Here is a 16,312-nt window from a genome sequence, read left to right as displayed (position 1 = left end):
TAGAGCCGCTGCCTCACAGCGCCAGAGACCCGGGTTCAATCCTGACCTCGGGGGTCAGCGTGTGGAGCTTGCAAGTTCTCCCTGTGACAGTGTGGGTTTGCTCCGAGTAGCCCCGCAAATCTCAAAGACGCGAGGGTTTGTAAATTAAATTGCCTCTGTAAATGTCCCCTGACGTTTCGGGAGTGGGACAACACAGAACTAGTGTGGCGGCACGGTGGCGCAGCGGTAGAGTTGCTGCCTTACGGCGAATGCAGCGCCGGAGACTCCGGTTCGATCCTGACTACGGGCGCCGTCTGTACGGAGTTTGTACGTTCTCCCCGTGACCTGCGTGGGTTTTCTCCGAGATCTTCGGTTTCCTCCCACACTCCAAAGACGTACAGGTATGTAGGTTAATTGGCTGGGTAAAATGTAAAAATTGTCCCTAGTGGGTGTAGGATAGTGTTAATGTGCGGGGATCGCTGGGCGGCGCGGACCCGGTGGGCCGAAGGGCCTGTTTCTGCGCTGTATCTCTAAATCTTTTTAATAATCTATGATGGTTGTGCTCTCAGTAAACTGAAGGGCCTTTTTTCCCATGCTGCATCTCTAAACTAAACTCTGGAATCCAGGAATAAACATTGATAATGCACTTAAACTGTATTCTAACCCAGCAAATACAAGTTCAACGACGGTGGACACAAAATGCTGGAGTCACTCAGCGGGACAGGCAGCATCTCTGGAGAGAAGGAATGGGTGACGTTTTGGGTCGAGACCCTTCTTCCGACCCGAAACGTTACTCATTCCTTCTCTCCAGAGATCTTAGGACCTGAGACCATAGCCTCAGAATAAAAGAACGTACCTTTAGAAAAGAGATGAGGTGGAATTTCTTTAGTTAGAGGATGGTGAATCTGTGGAACGCATATCTTTTATTCGTTGTTTTTTATCTTTCTACATCATCGTCTATATCTCTCGTTTCCTCTTTCCCTAATTAGTCTGGAGAAGAGTCTCGACCCGAAATATTACCCATTCCTTCTCTCCAGAGATCTTAGGACCTCAGACCATAGCCTCAGAATAAAAGAACGTACCTTTAGAAAAGAGATGAGGTGGAATTTCTTTAAGGCGTGGATTGACAATTTCTTGATTAGTAAGGGTTTCAGGGGTTATAGGGAGAAGGCAGGAGAATGTGGTTGAGAGGAAAGATAGATCAGCCATGATGGAATGGCAGAGTAGGCTTGATGGGCCGAATGGCCTAATTCTGCTCCTAGAACAGGTGAACTGCCATGTGCTGTATCCTGGTAGTTTATTTGAACAGCATTTGCATGTTCATTCTTATTTATCACACATCTTAAAAATTCTACCTGATCAGTCAGATATGATCTAACCTCCATAATAAATGCAGCCTCTTTCACCAGAGAGCTGTCGCTGTCCTTTACATAAGCTGCCAGTAAATCTCCGTTTATTTCTATCTGGAAACTGGTATTCTCACCTGTTAATTCCAGCAGAACGTGTAACCTCAGTTCCCTCGATAATTAAAAAGAAATACCTGTTCAGAAAAGTAGATGTTTTGCACATGATTGATAAGCAAGCAGAGTATCACCAGAGAAACACACTTGCAATTTTCAAATCAATAAGCAGAATTCCAGAATCTACAATACTATCAGTCTGAATAATCTACAATACGATCAGTCCTGACCCAAAACATCACCTATCCATGGTCTCTCAGTCTGAATAATCTACAATACTATCAGTCCTGACCCGAAACATCACCTATCCATGGTCTCTCGAGATGCTGTCAGACCAAGAGTTATGCCAGCACTGTGTTGATTTTCCTTCTAATGCTTCAGACTTGATGTGTCTGAATTTCCTCCCTTGTTTCTTTTGCCAGTGTGACATGAAAACCATTGAGTCCTGGAGATAGAACAATCTTGTTATATTTTTTCACATTATTAAAGTGAGCTTGTACAGATTGTCAATTGCATTACACGGTCTAAATTATTGCCGATGTATTGTGCATGTTCCCCCCGATATTAATTCAACAGTGCTCTGGTATTTTAGTAATAATAGAACTTGCTAGGGTGTCTGTCCATATGTTTAAGCACCTGTGTTCAGGCTTATTAGCAGTCCCCCGCTTCTCAGTGTTTCCGAACATATGCTGCACTTGTGTTAAACCTCACTGGCAATTGTGAAACTCGGTAATCTCCATGTGTTTATGTACAAATATCTGAGGACGGATGTGCTGGTGTTGGAGAGGGAGCAGAGGAGGCTTCCGAGAATGATCCCCAGGATCTTATCAGCAGTGTTTGACTGCTCTAGGCCTGTACTCGCTGGAGTTTAGAAGGATAAAGGGGGGGGTTCTCATTGAAACCTACTAAATAACGAAAGGCCTAGATGGAGTAGATGTGGAGAAGATGCTTTCAGTAGTGGGAGAGTCTAGGACCAGAGGGCGTAGGCGTCAGAATAAAATGGCGCGCCTTTAGAATGGAGATGAGGAGGAATTTCTTTAGTCAGAGGGTGGTGAATCTGTGGAATTCATTGCCACAGACGATGGTGGAGGCCAATTTAATGGCGGATATTGATAGGTTCTTGATTAGTATGGGTGTCGAAGGCTACGCGGTGAAGGCAGGAGAATGGGGTTGAGGGGGAAAAATAGATCAGCCATGATCGAATGGTGGAGCAGACTCGATGGGCTGAATTATCTAATTATGTCTTACGGTCTTACTTCTTTGAGAAGTTGGCATCCTCACTCAATTCCAGTGGAGTTTGTACCCTCAGTTTGATAATTAGAGAAAAAGAATATCTGTTTGGAAAAGTAGATGTTATAAATGCATATTTTAAGCATAATTTAAATAGTTTTCATCCGACCAGTTGTTTGACTGGTGAGATGAGAGATATACGATGTTAATGAAAACATTGGGGTTCCCAAGCAGTTTGAATCTCAAGTGAGATGATGACGTTGATGTAAATGCATGCTTTTAGTTTGGAGATACAGTGCTGAAGCAGGGCCTTCGGCCCACCGAGTCCTCGACGACCAGTGATCCCTGCACACTAACACTATCCTACACGCACTAGAGACAATTTACATTCATACCAAGCCAATTAACCTACAAACCTGCACGTCTTTGGAGTGTGGGAGGAAACCGAAGATCTCGGAGAAGACCCACGCAGGTCACAGGGAGAACGTACAAACTCCGTACAGACAGCACCCGTAGTCGGGATGGAACCCGGGTCTCTGGCGCTGTGAGGCAGCAACTCTACCGCTGCGCCACCGTGCCAGCCTGCTGCTGGCAGCTAGTTCAGAACATTGCTATTGTATTTGTCTCATTCTATGCTGCAGTTGTAATCCAATGGTAGAAGTGCCTCGTTTTTTTAGGATGGAATTAGTTATTATCAAAGAGAGGAAGGAAGTTGTGGCCAAACAACACGGCTGCTTCCAATTCCTCTGTTTCCCAGAATATGTCTAATAAACCTTCCTTCTCTGAATGAGCTTCCTGGCTACATAACATAACGTAATCTTTTTTTATCAAGCTTTTATTAACTTATTCCGTTCAAGTTCAAATGTATCCACATTTATTACAGGAAATGCCTACACAAATGTCACATTTTACCTCATAACCGGTCGTGATGTTGTGCCATTTAACCAGCTTTCACTGATAAGTTACAAGTCTAAAGCCAGTATTTGTATATTGAAGAAGGGTCCTGACCCGAAACATCACTCACCCACCCTTTATCACCACATATGCTGCCTGACCTGCTGAGTTGCTGCAGCACTTTGTGTATCTTTTGTATCGTGATTGCCTGATTTCCCCTGCATCTGGTTCAGTTAATCGCTGCCATCTGAGGCTATCATCTGTAGACTTGTCTATGACTTAACTCCCTATGTTCAACACCATGGGAGATCAATTAAAGCAATTGAGCTAGTTTCAGCATTACTGCTATTAGTGTTTCTGGCTTAAAATCAAGGAAAAGAAGGTTCTGTAAATTTTATAGGAAACTAGACGAGCCGTGGACCGGTTGGGCCCAAACCTCTCCTGCTGGCCCGGCAACCCTCTCCCAACTGACGACCCCTGAACCTGTTGCTGGCTGGGGAGTCTGCCCAGGGGCCTGAGGCGGACGAGGGGGGAGAGGTTAGGGGAGAGGGAGCCACTCACCCCGGCCCCGCGGCGGACAGCAGCAGGAGAGCGGCCGCAAGGCGCTGCCGCATGTTTGTCCTGCCGGCGGCCATCTTCTTTGCCACCGCGCTGCACCATGGGAGGAAGGTCAGGTGTGGGGCACGCCGGGACGGGCAGCGGTCCTCCTGGCACTGCTGGGCGAGAGGGGGGAGGGGAGCGCATTTATTAAAGTTTATTAAGTTAATTACTTTTAAAATGTAACGAAACTTGATCAATGCACACTGCAGGCGAATGGTGAGTAAGGTGGGCCTAAAATTGTTGCGCTATCGTGTACAGTTTTGGCTATATTTTGGGAACAACATACATACAAGATATATAGATATATACAGTAAACCTCCATTGGTGTAGATTTTATTACTTCCAACGTGAAAAATGACATTTAAAAGTCATGGGTTTTATTTTACTTCACTTTGGAGATGATGGCAAAGTCAGAATATATTGCCCATACATAAACATTTCTTCCACCTCGGTCCCTTACTCTTCTTGAGAAGGTTATGGTGAACAGTTGGCTTGTTGCTGTCCTGGTGAATGCACTTCGATGGAGCTGTTGAGTCAGGTGTTCTACAGTTTGGACTGAGCAATATACTTCCCAGCTGGGAAGGGGTACAGCAATCAGTTTTAGTTTAGTTTAGACATATTGCATGGAAACAGGCCCTTCGACCCACCGAGCCCATGCCGCCCATCTGTTCACACTGGTACTCTGTTATCCCACCTTCGCGTCCACTCCCTACACACCAGGGATAATTTACAGAGGCCGCTCAACCCACAACCCTGCAGGTTTTCTGGATGTGGGACCACCATGGTCAGGGAGAACGTGCAAACTCCACGCAGACAGCTCCAGAGGTCAGAACTGGACCCGAGTCTCTGACGCTGTGAGGCAACAGCTCTACCAGCTGTGCCACTGTGCCGTTAATGGTATTCCCCTGTGCCTACTGTTTTTCTCCTTGGTAGTGGAGGACATGTCCCTCGGTGGGAGCTGCTGTTTGAATACCCTAGCTAAGGATGTGGAATGAGTTGTGAGGACACAGAGAGATTCCCAAGGCAATTAAGGCAAAGGGAGGTCTGTGCAAATATGTCGCAGATGTAACATAATGTGAATAAATGCAAAAGGTATCCACTTTGGTAGGAAAAGCAAAAGCAGATTATTATTTAAACGGTGTTGCATGAATTATGGATGATGATGAGTTACAGCATTCGGGGCAGATCGATCAACTGACCGACTAGTGCCAGAATAACAACCTTGCTCTCAACATCAGTAAAACCAAGAAACTGATTGTTGACTTTAGAAACATAGAAAATTGGTGCAGGAGTAGGCCATTCGGCCCTTCGAGCCAGCACCGCCATTCAATATGATCATGGCTGATCATCCAACTCAGTATCCCGTACCTGCCTTCTCTCCATACCCCCTGATCCCTTTAGCCACAAGGGCCACATCTAACTCCCTCTTAAATATAGCCAATGAACTGGCCTCAACTACCTTCTGTGGCAGAGAATTCCACAGATTCACCACTCTCTGTGTAAAAAAAAACTTTCTCATCTCGGTCCTAAAAGACTTCCCCCTTATCCTTAAACTGTGATCCCTTGTTCTGGACTTCCCCATCATGGGGAACAATCTTCCTGCATCTAGCCTGTCCAACCCCTTAAGAATTTTGTAAGTTTCTATAAGATCCCCTCTCAATCTTCTAAATTCCAGCGAGTAAAAGCCGTCTATCCAGTCTTTCTTCATATGAAAGTCCTGCCATCCCAGGAATCAATCTGGTGAACCTTCTCTGTACTCCCTCCATGGCAAGAATGTCTTTCCTCAGATTAGGAGACCAAAACTGTACGCAATACTCCCGGTGTGGTCTCACCAAGGCCCTGTACAACTGCAGCAGAACCTCCCTGCTCCTATACTCAAATCCCCTCGCTATGAATGCCAACATACCATTCGCTTTCTTCACTGCCTGCTGCACCTGCATGCCTACTTTCAATGACTGGTGTACCACGACACCCAGGTCTCGGTGCATCTCCCCTTTTCCTAATCGGCCACCATTCAGATAATAGTCTGCCTTCCTGTTCTTGCCACCAAAGTGGATAACCTCACATTTATCCACATTAACCGTTAGATGAGGAAGGACAAGGATCCACAAACATGTCTTCGTCAACAGGATGGTGGTGGAGAGAGTCAAGATCTTCAAGTTCTTGAGCGTGCCTATCTCTGAAGATCAGTCCTGGACCCGGCACATTGACGCAATCGTAAAGAAAGCCCGTCAGTGCCTCTACCTCCTTAGAAGATGGAGGAGATTCAGTTTGTCATATTGGCATTGCATCACGGCCTGGCTCAGCAACTTGAACACCCGGGAACGAAGAAGATTGCAAAAAGTGGTGAACACTGCCCTGTCCATCATGGCTATTGAACTCCCCACTATCGAAGGGGTTTTACAGGTTTCACTGCCTGAAAAAGGCAGCCGGCATCATCAGAGACCCACACCACCATGGCCACGCTCTCATTTCACTCCATCGGGAAGAAGGTACAGGAGCCTGAAAATTAATGAACATTTTAGGAACAGCTTCTCCCCAAAAACCATCAGGCTATTAAACACTCCAACCTTCAACTCAGCTCCAAACTACATAGACTTTTAGATTTAGATTTAGAGATACAGCGCAGAAACAGGCCCTTCGGCCCACCGGGTCCGCGCTGCCCAGCGATCTCCGCACATTAACACTATCCTATACCCACTACGGACAATTTTTACATTTACCAAGCCAATTAACCTACGTACCTGTAACCCACGCAGGTCACGGGGAGAACGTACAAACTCCGTACAGACAGCGCCCGTAGTCAGGATCGAACCTGAGTCTCCGGCGCTGCATTCGCTGTAAGGCGGCAACTCTACCGCTGCGCCACCGTGCCGCCCCTTGGGGGCATTGTTTTAGTCTTTGCGCTATTATTATTTGTTTTTTCATATGCTGAACTTCTATTTATTATAGCGTTTGCAGAGTACAGTACAACATTTACATATCTGTTGTGCTGCTGCAAGTAAGAATTTCATTGTTCTGTTTCGAGACATATGACAATAAAACATTGGCACCTGGGTATCCTTAAACACCAGCCGATGAAAGTAAACAACAAATCCAACAAGCCATTAAATGAATGGTATCTAACCTTTGTTGCGTGGGACTACCTGGGTGCAGGAGCAATAAAAAAGGAACAATAAGAAAGGAACGTAGACACAAAATGCTGGAGTAACTCAGCGGGTCAGGCAGGTTCTCTGGAGAGAAGGAATGGGTGACGTTTCGGGTCGAGACCCTTCTTCAGAAAGGAACTACTTGCCAATCCCTCCCCCACCCAAGTCGAACCAGCTCCCTTTTTTTTTAGAGATACAGCACGGAAACAGGCCCTTCGGCCCACCGAGTCCGCGCCGCCCAGCGATCCCCGCACATTAACACTATCCTACACACACTAGGGACAATTTTTACATTTTACCCAGTCAATTAACCTAGATACCATAGTCAGGATCGAAACTGAGTCTCCGGCGCTGCATTCGCTGTAAGGCAGCAACTCTACCGCTGCGCCACCGTGCCGCTTCAAAGTAGTCTTGTTGAGTCTCATTGTCTGTACTCGTTCGCACCCAGCACACAGCTTCCTTGGACTCGGTGGGCCCAAGGCCTGTTTCCATGCTGCATCTCTGAAGTCTAAAGGCTCCCTAATCAAACAATCCATTGCCAAATTACATTTGAATTCAGGCTAAAGAAGGGTCTCGACCTGAAATGTCACCCATTCCCTCCTCACCAGAGATGCTGCCTGACCCGCTGAGTTACTCCAGCATTTTGTGTCTACCGCCAAATTACTTCTGCATGCTAAGAGTCTGAAAAGTTCATTGGGGCAGAATTTCTCTCTACCTGATGTATATTCTGCAGTTTACCTTAGTTTAGGTTAGTTTAATTTAGAGATACATTGAGGATTTCAAATCATATATGTTGATTATTTTTAATATTGTCTTTTTACCTATTTTTAATATTGTCTTTTTACCTTACTAATGTCATTTTTTAAATCTTATTTATCCTTGGAATATTACTGCTGAGGTGGCCCGTTGTCTTGTCAAATACATTTAATTGTACCGTTGACCCTGTGCCAACCTACACATTACAAATAAAATTTATTTTTATTATTAATATAAACAGGCCCTTTGGCCCACTGAGTTCGCACTGACCAGCGATCGGTGGTCCTACACGCACTCGTGACAATTTATCATTTACACCAAGCCAATTAATCTACAAACCTGTACGTCTTTGGAGTGTGTGAGGAACCCGAAGATCTCGGAGAAAACCCACGCGGGTCAAACAACGTATAGACAATAGACAATAGACAATATGGAATGTTGGCCTTCATAACAAGAGGAGTTGAGTATAGGAGCAAAGAGGTCCTTCTACAGTTGTACCGGGCCCTGGTGAGACCGCACCTGGAGTACTGTGTGCAGTTTTGGTCTCCAAATTTGAGGAAGGATATTCTTGCTATTGAGGGCGTGCAGTGTAGGTTCACTAGGTTAATTCCCGGAATGGCGGGACTGTCGTATGTTGAAAGGCTGGAGCAATTAGGCTTGTATACACTGGAATTTAGAAGGATGAGGGGGGATCTTATTGAAACATATAAGATAATTAGGGGATTGGACACATTAGAGGCAGGAAACATGTTCCCAATGTTGGGGGAGTCCAGAACAAGGGGCCACAGTTTGAGAATAAGGGGTAGGCCATTTAGAACGGAGATGAGGAAGAACTTTTTCAGTCAGAGAGTGGTGAAGGTGTGGAATTCTCTGCCTCAGAAGGCAGTGGAGGCCAGTTTGTTGGATGCTTTCAAGAGAGAGCTGGATAGAGCTCTTAAGGATAGCGGAGTGAGGGGGTATGGGGAGAAGGCAGGAACGTGGTACTGATTGAGAGTGATCAGCCATGATCGCATTGAATGGCGGTGCTGGCTCGAAGGGCTGAATGGCCTACTCCTGCACCTATTGTCTATTGTCTAATAGGTGCAGGAGGAGGCCATTCGGCCCTTCGAGCCAGCACCGCCATTCAATGTGATCATGGCCGATCATTCTCAATCAGTACCCCGTTCCTGCCTTCTCCCCGTACCTCCTGACTCCGCTATCCTTAAGAGCTCTATCCAGCTCTCTCTTGAATGCATTCAGAGAATTGGCCTCCACTGCCTTCTGAGGCAGAGAATTCCACAGATTCATAACTCTCTGACTAAAAAAGTTTGTCCTCATCTCAGTTCTAAATGGCCCCTTATTCTTAAACTGTGGCCCCTTGTTCTGGACTCCCTCAACATTGGGAACATGTTTCCTGCCTCTAACGTGTCCAACCCCTTAATAATCAAGTGCCCGTAGTCAAGATGGAACCCGGGACTCTGGCGCTGTAAGGCTGCAACTCTACCGCTGCGCCACCCTATGGGACTATTGAATTTAGTCACCAAAAGAACAGACAGTTGAAGTTGAATGAAATGGCAGTGCAAGCTTCCCATTTCAGCTGGGTGTTCTCTCCACTGCATCGTCAGTTGTGTGACACTAAGCGTGAAGAATCCCAGCCTTTGGCATCGTCGGGGTCTGTTGGTCATGTCAGTTTGTCAGCTATCAAGACTGCTGTGGTCAGTGGGACTGCTGATGAATCTGTGAGTCGTAACCCATACCGACCTATCATCATCAGTTCACATCATGCACCCATCCCAACCTCAGGCAGCTCCATCCTTACGCCAATAATTACTGATGCATCATTGGGCACTTTATGTACAGTAGAATTCAATCGGTGCTGAAGAGAAAAGAGACCTTTTTATTTATCCTGACACTGTAACTGTGTTGAAAGAACTTCAGATGTTGGTTAATTCACAAAAGGACACAGAGTGCTGGAGTAATTCAGCGGGTCAGGCAGCACCTCTGGAGAACATGGATAGGCGGCGTATCGGGTCGAGACCCTTCATTCGACCTACAAACGTCACCTATCCACGTCTTAATACAATTTGGACGTAAAAGTGCATTTGAAAAGGTGTTATTGAAATAGAGGAAACTGAACGTCTGATTTGCGCACTAAAGGTTATTTTAAGCAGCTGTGTGGTGAACTGCTTTGGTAAAGTTAATTGAGATAGATTGAGATGGCTCTCCTTTGTATGGGATCTTTTGTGTCCATTTGTGAGTAAGGATAGATTATTTTATCATTTCATCCAAAAAGATGACACCGCAAACAGTGACTTATTCCCATGAGTACTGCACAGATGTGTCACCTAGTTTTCTCTGTAAAGTTTTCTTGTACAGCTGTAACATGACATCAAAATGCTTCACCATCCTGTCTAACTGTGTTGCAACATTTTAAGGCAACTCTACGTTTAGTCCTGTTGGTCTCTCTGCTTTACAACACTCCTTAGGCCCTGCCACTCACTGTGTATGTCCAGCCTCGGCTTAACTTCTCAAAATGCATCACCTTGCACTCGACTGGGTTCAATATATGTGGAGGATAGAACTGCAGATGCGGGTTTAAACCAAAGATAGGCACAAAATGCTGGAGTAACTCAGCGGGACAGGCAGCATCTCTGGAGAGAAGGAATGGGTAACGTTTCGGGTCGAGCCCCTTCTACAGGTCTGAAGCAGATGCTCGACTCGAAACGTCACCCATTCCTTCTCTCCAGAGATGCTGCCTGTCCCGCTGAGTTAAGGGCCTGTCCCACTTTAGGCGATTTTAAGGCGACTGCCGGTGACTAGGCTGTCGCCGGACATTCGCCGGGGTGTCGCGGGGATGATCGTGAGGAGTCTTCCAAGAATCGTAGTGGATCTCAGCGCAATCATCCGGAGTAAATTTCTCGGCGACAGCTGGCTTGTCGCAAGATATTGTAGCTTATTGCGGGCGCTGTCTGTCGTGTGCTGTCCCCAGGTTTGCTAGGTTCTCTTAGATGCATTTAGAAGCACATAATATTAAAATAAGTCAAGTCAAGTCAAGTCAATTTTATTTGTATAGCACATTTAAAAACAACCCACGTTGACCAAAGTGCTGTACATCTGTTTAGGTACTAAGGAAAAAAATGAAACATACAGTAGCACGCAAACATAACAGCACATACAAAACATTTCACAGCGCCTCCTCAATGGGCCTCAAACGCTAGGGAGTAGAAATAGGTTTTGAGCCTGGACTTAAAGGAGTCGATGGAGGGGGCAGTTCTGATGGGGAGAGGGATGCTGTTCCACAGTCTAGGAGCTGCAACCGCGAAAGCGCGGTCACCCCTGAGCTTAAGCCTAGACCGCGGGATAGTGAGTAGCCCCAAGTCGGCCGACCTGAGGGACCTGGAGTTAGAGAGGTGGGTTAGAAGATTTTTGATGTAGGGGGGGAATGTCCATTTAGGGCTTTATATGTGAATAGGAGGAGCTTGAAGTTGATTCTGTACCGTACAGGGAGCCAGTGGAGAAAGGCCAGAATCGGCGTGATGTGGTCCTTTTTACGGGTACCCGTCAGGAGTCTCGCTGCGGCGTTTTGGACCAGTTGCAGGCGGGACAGGGATGATTGGCTGATCCCAGTGTATAGGGAGTTGCAGTAGTCTAGGCGGGAGGAAATGAAAGCGTGAATGATTTTTTCAGTGTCGTCGAATTGGAGGAAAGGTTTGATTTTAGCTATGGTACGAAGTTGGAAGAAGCTGGCTTTTACCACAGCGTTGACTTGCTTGTCAAATTTTAATGCAGAGTCAAATATCACTCTGAGGTTTTTGACATGCGGTTTGACTAGGCAGGATATGCTTCCAAGACTGCCTGTTATCGATTTGATGGAGTCGGGGGGGCCGAATAGGATGACCTCAGACTTGCTCTCGTTTAATTGGAGGAAGTTCTGTGCCATCCAACATTTTATGTCCTCAAGGCAGTGTAAGAGGCTGTTTAAATTTGACCGGTTGTTGGGTTTCAGGGGGAGGTAAAGCTGTGTGTCATCGGCATAGCAGTGGAAAGAAATGCCGTGCCTTTGAATGATTTGGCCAAGGGGGAGCATGTATAGAGAGAAGAGAATGGGGCCTAGGATGGAGCCTTGTGGAACTCCACAGGAGAGGCTAGCTGGAGCAGAGGAATAACTGCCTATGTTGATGGCGAAACTCCTATCTTTGAGGTAGGAAACGAACCAGCTCAGGGCAGTGCCATCAATACCAACCGCGTACCGGAGACGGTCAATAAGGATGGTGTGGTCCACTGTATCGAACGCTGCGCTGAAGTCGAGAAGGAGCAGGATTGCACAGTCGCCGGTGTCGATGGCGAGAAAGAGGTCGTTGTGTACCTTCAACAAGGCAGACTCTGTGCTGTGGTGGGCTCTGAAACCTGACTGGAAACTTTCCAGGATGGTGTTTTGGTGTAGGTAGGGCACTAATTGGTTTAGAATTGCCTTTTCAAGGACTTTTGACAGGAATGGCAGTTTGGAAATGGGTCTGTAGTTGCTAGGCAAGGTGGGGTCTAGGTTAGGTTTTTTCAGTAGGGGCTGGACCACCGTGTGCTTGAAACAGGTTGGAACAGTGCCAGTGGCCAGAGAACTGTTGATAATAGAGAGGATGCTGGGACCGGCTATTGCAATGACATCCTTCAGAAGGGCAGTGGGGGCAGGATCAAGGGGGCAGGTTGCAGGTTTCATAGCGGAGACAAGCTTTGCAAGGGAGGATAGAGTGACGGGTTGGAAACAGTCCAATTTAGATGAACAGACTAGTGAGACAGCTAGGTCACGAGTGGGAGGGGAAATGTTCATTCTAATGTTCTCAACTTTGCTGGTGAAAAATTTAGCGAATTCTTCGCACTTAGCAGGGGACCCAACTAAGCTGGTACTGGGGGCGGGACATATGACAGAGGTAATTGTGCTAAATAGGACCTTGGAGTTATGAGAGTTTTTGGAGATAAGGTCGGAGAAGTATTGTGCATCTAGCAGACTTTACTGCTTCCTGGTATTTGAGAAGATTGTTTCTCAGAATTTCGAAGGAAATTTGAAGCTTGTCACATTTCCACCTCCGTTCTGATTTTCTGCACTCCCTTCTTAGGGCTCTGGTGGTGTCTTTGAGCCAAGGCCGACCTTTGGGCTTAGGCTTTGTCATTTTAAGAGGAGCGATAGAATCCAGGATGGATTTACTGCACATCGAGTATGTGTATGTGACAAATAAATTTGACTTGACTGACTTGACTTGACTTGGAAGTGCAAGTGATATTAAATAAAGAGGTGAGATCCTCAGTGCTGAGATGGGGGGGAGAAGCCTCAATAGTGCAGATGTTGGGGGCAGCTGTGAGAGCCTCGGAGAACTTACTGGCAGTCAATGAATTGATGTCGCGGGAGTAACGAACAGGGAGATGAGATTTTGCGGGAGATAAAGGCAGAGATGCGTCAAAAATGATAGCGCTGTGGTCCGATAGACAGGCTTCAGTAGTTTCAATGTTGTAGATTGGGAATCCGGACGATAACACTAGGTTGAGTGTATGGCCTAACTTGTGAGTGGGTCCCTTGGTGTGAAGAGTCAGATTGAAGGACTCAACCAGGTGCATAAATTCACTCACAAGAGGCTTAGTGGGACAGCAAACATGAATGTTAAAGTCACCAAGAATCATGACCCGGTCAAATTTGGACAAAATGTTAGAGATCAGATCAGCAAATAAGTAAAGTAATTTCAAAATACCATTAAATGCTTGCGTTTAACCAATTTATTTACCGTCAGGACATTTGACAGGTAGATTGGAGGCGATAGTTTGACGGTCAGGTAAGCGTGGGAATTTCGCGATGTTTATGGCCATCAGCCATTACATTTAAAGTAGGCTCCCAACCCAGATATGCAACCCAGAAACCAGATATGCATCTCCCGTACATTTTCAAAGAATGCCCACACACTTTTCACAAAAATCCACTGAACCACTTAAAAAAAAAATTTTTTTAATACAGCTATTATTAGTAAACTGGAAGTAAATCCAGTTTATGCCTTGTTACAGCGATGCTTGGTTTTTAAGTAACCCATACAAGATGTTATAGTTCAAAACTCTCGAGTACTTACCGACTTGTCAGTGATTTCAGCGAAAATCAGGACGCCGGAGAAGCATTGACAGCGTGGGAATTGTGCGATGTTTCTGAAGACGGTGTAATCTCGACCTGACTCGGCATTGTCGTGGTCATTGTCGTCGGGTAAAAGAACATTTTGGCGATCTGCCACGACTTTGACGGTCGCCGGCAGTCGCCTAAAAAATCGCCTAAGTGGGACAGGCCTTTTACTCCACCATTTTGTGTCTATCTTAAATAAATGTGGATATTGAGCACCTTGTCTGTTCTCGTGTTACTCAAAACCTGACCTGAAAGAGCAATAAAATTTCTCCCACTGGCAATCTCAATCAAAGGAAAGTTTCCCACACATACAGAAGCTTGCTTAACAACTCTTCTGAGGGTTACAAATGACTGGTAAAGATCAGTTGCTGAGAGTCTTGTGCGTGGGCATGCAACACTTTAATTCATTATTTCAAATTGTCAGATTTATAATCCATATCGCACAGTTCACCTGCCTTAGTCGGAATCCCACAGAGCACAGACGTCTTCTGTGCTTGTCATGGTTGCTATGTGAAATTGGCTGAAACAAATATAATTTTATTTTTGAATTTGCATAAGTGTCATGCATGTGCAAGTAGAATATTCATCTCTAATGATTTTTTGTCCTTGTCAGTTCTGGGCAAGAACTGCTGGGCACAACTGCAAACTCATCTCACACACTGAGAGCTTGCAAGCAGTAAAGGTCACCTCGACCTTGCTACTGCTCTGCTCTGTGTTAACTTAGAATCTCTCTGAACAAAACAGGCCATTCAGCCCATCACTACCACTCTGGCTGCTTTCACATATTGCAGACACACTAAAGTGTTTAGTTTGGGGATGCAGCGTGGAAACAGTCTCTTAGGCCCACCGAGACCGTGCCAAACCACCATCAATCACCGGTTCACACTAGTTCCATGTTGACCCACCTCGTCCACTCTCTACACACTGGCGGAATTTTATTTTACAGAGGCCAATTAGCGTACAAACCAGCAATAGACAATAGGTGCAGGAGTAGGCCATTCGGCCCTTCGAGCCAGCACCGCCATTCAATGTGATCATGGCTGATCATTCTCAATCAGTACCCCGTTCCTGCCTTCTCCCCATACCCCCTGACTCCGCTATCCTTGAGCTCTATCTAGCTCTCTCTTGAATGCATTCAGAGAATTGGCCTCCACTGCCTTTTGAGGCAGAGAATTCCACAGATTTACAACTCTCTGACTGAAAAAGTTTTTCCTCATCTCAGTTCTAAATGGCCTACCCCTTATTCTTAAACTGTGGCCCCTTGTTCTGGACTCCCCCAACATTGGGAACATGTTTCCTGCCTCTAACGTGTCCAACCCCTTAATAATCTTATACGTTTCGATAAGATCTAAGCATGATAAAATGTCGATAAGCTTCGATAAGATGTCAGCATATCAGAGAAAACCCACACAGGGAGACAGTGCAAACTCCACACAGATAGCACCCGGGGTCAAGATCGAACCGGGATCTCTGGCGCTCTGAGGCAGCAGCTTTGCCGCTTGTTCTAATGTGCCGCCCATGTGATAAAAATAAATGGGTTGTGGTGACCTGGATATTTTAACTGGAGTGCACGTGACAAATAAAGTCCAGTAGGGGAGAAAGCAGATGTGGACAGTAAATTCACCTCAACATGTTGCTGTTTGAACCTTGTATTTGGGTGGGAATGCATCTCAAACAACTTCGATAGGCACAAAACGCTGGAGTAACTCAGCGGGACAGGCAGCGTCTCTTGAGAGAACGAATGGGTGACATTTTGGGTCGAGACCCTTCTTCAGTACATACTGTTGGTGAGTGTCTGAAGAAGGGTCTCAACCCAAAATGTCACCCATTCCTTCGCTCCAGAGATGCTGCCTGACCCGCTGAGTTACTCCAGCATTTTGTGTCTATCTTTGATTTAAACTAGCTTTGGCAGTTCTCTCCTGCACATTAAGATAGACACAAAAAGCTGGAGTAACTCAGCGGGTCAGGCAGCATCTCTGGAGAAAAGGAATAGGTGACGTTTCAGGTCAAGACCCTTCAGACTGAAGAAGGGTCTTGACCTGAAACATTGGTGTAACCAAGCACCTGCAGTTCCTACATAACATGATTATCCTTATCCCCTCAATTACTTAACT

The 16,312-nt window shown here is 46.0% G+C and overlaps 1 protein-coding gene across 4 annotated transcripts in view; it reads left to right on the top strand.

Moving 5' to 3' along the window:
• The window catches only part of LOC144610957 (casein kinase I-like), a 229,582-nt gene that overhangs the window by 168,875 nt on the left and 44,395 nt on the right, over window positions 1–16,312 (top strand). The gene's annotated exons all lie outside the window — the stretch shown is intronic.

Source organism: Rhinoraja longicauda, chromosome 38, assembly GCF_053455715.1.
Source record: "Rhinoraja longicauda isolate Sanriku21f chromosome 38, sRhiLon1.1, whole genome shotgun sequence".
In the NCBI taxonomy this organism is placed as follows: Eukaryota; Metazoa; Chordata; class Chondrichthyes; order Rajiformes; family Arhynchobatidae; genus Rhinoraja; species Rhinoraja longicauda.
The sequence above is the reverse complement of the archived record's forward strand: the minus strand, read 5'-3'. Positions and strand labels throughout refer to the sequence as shown.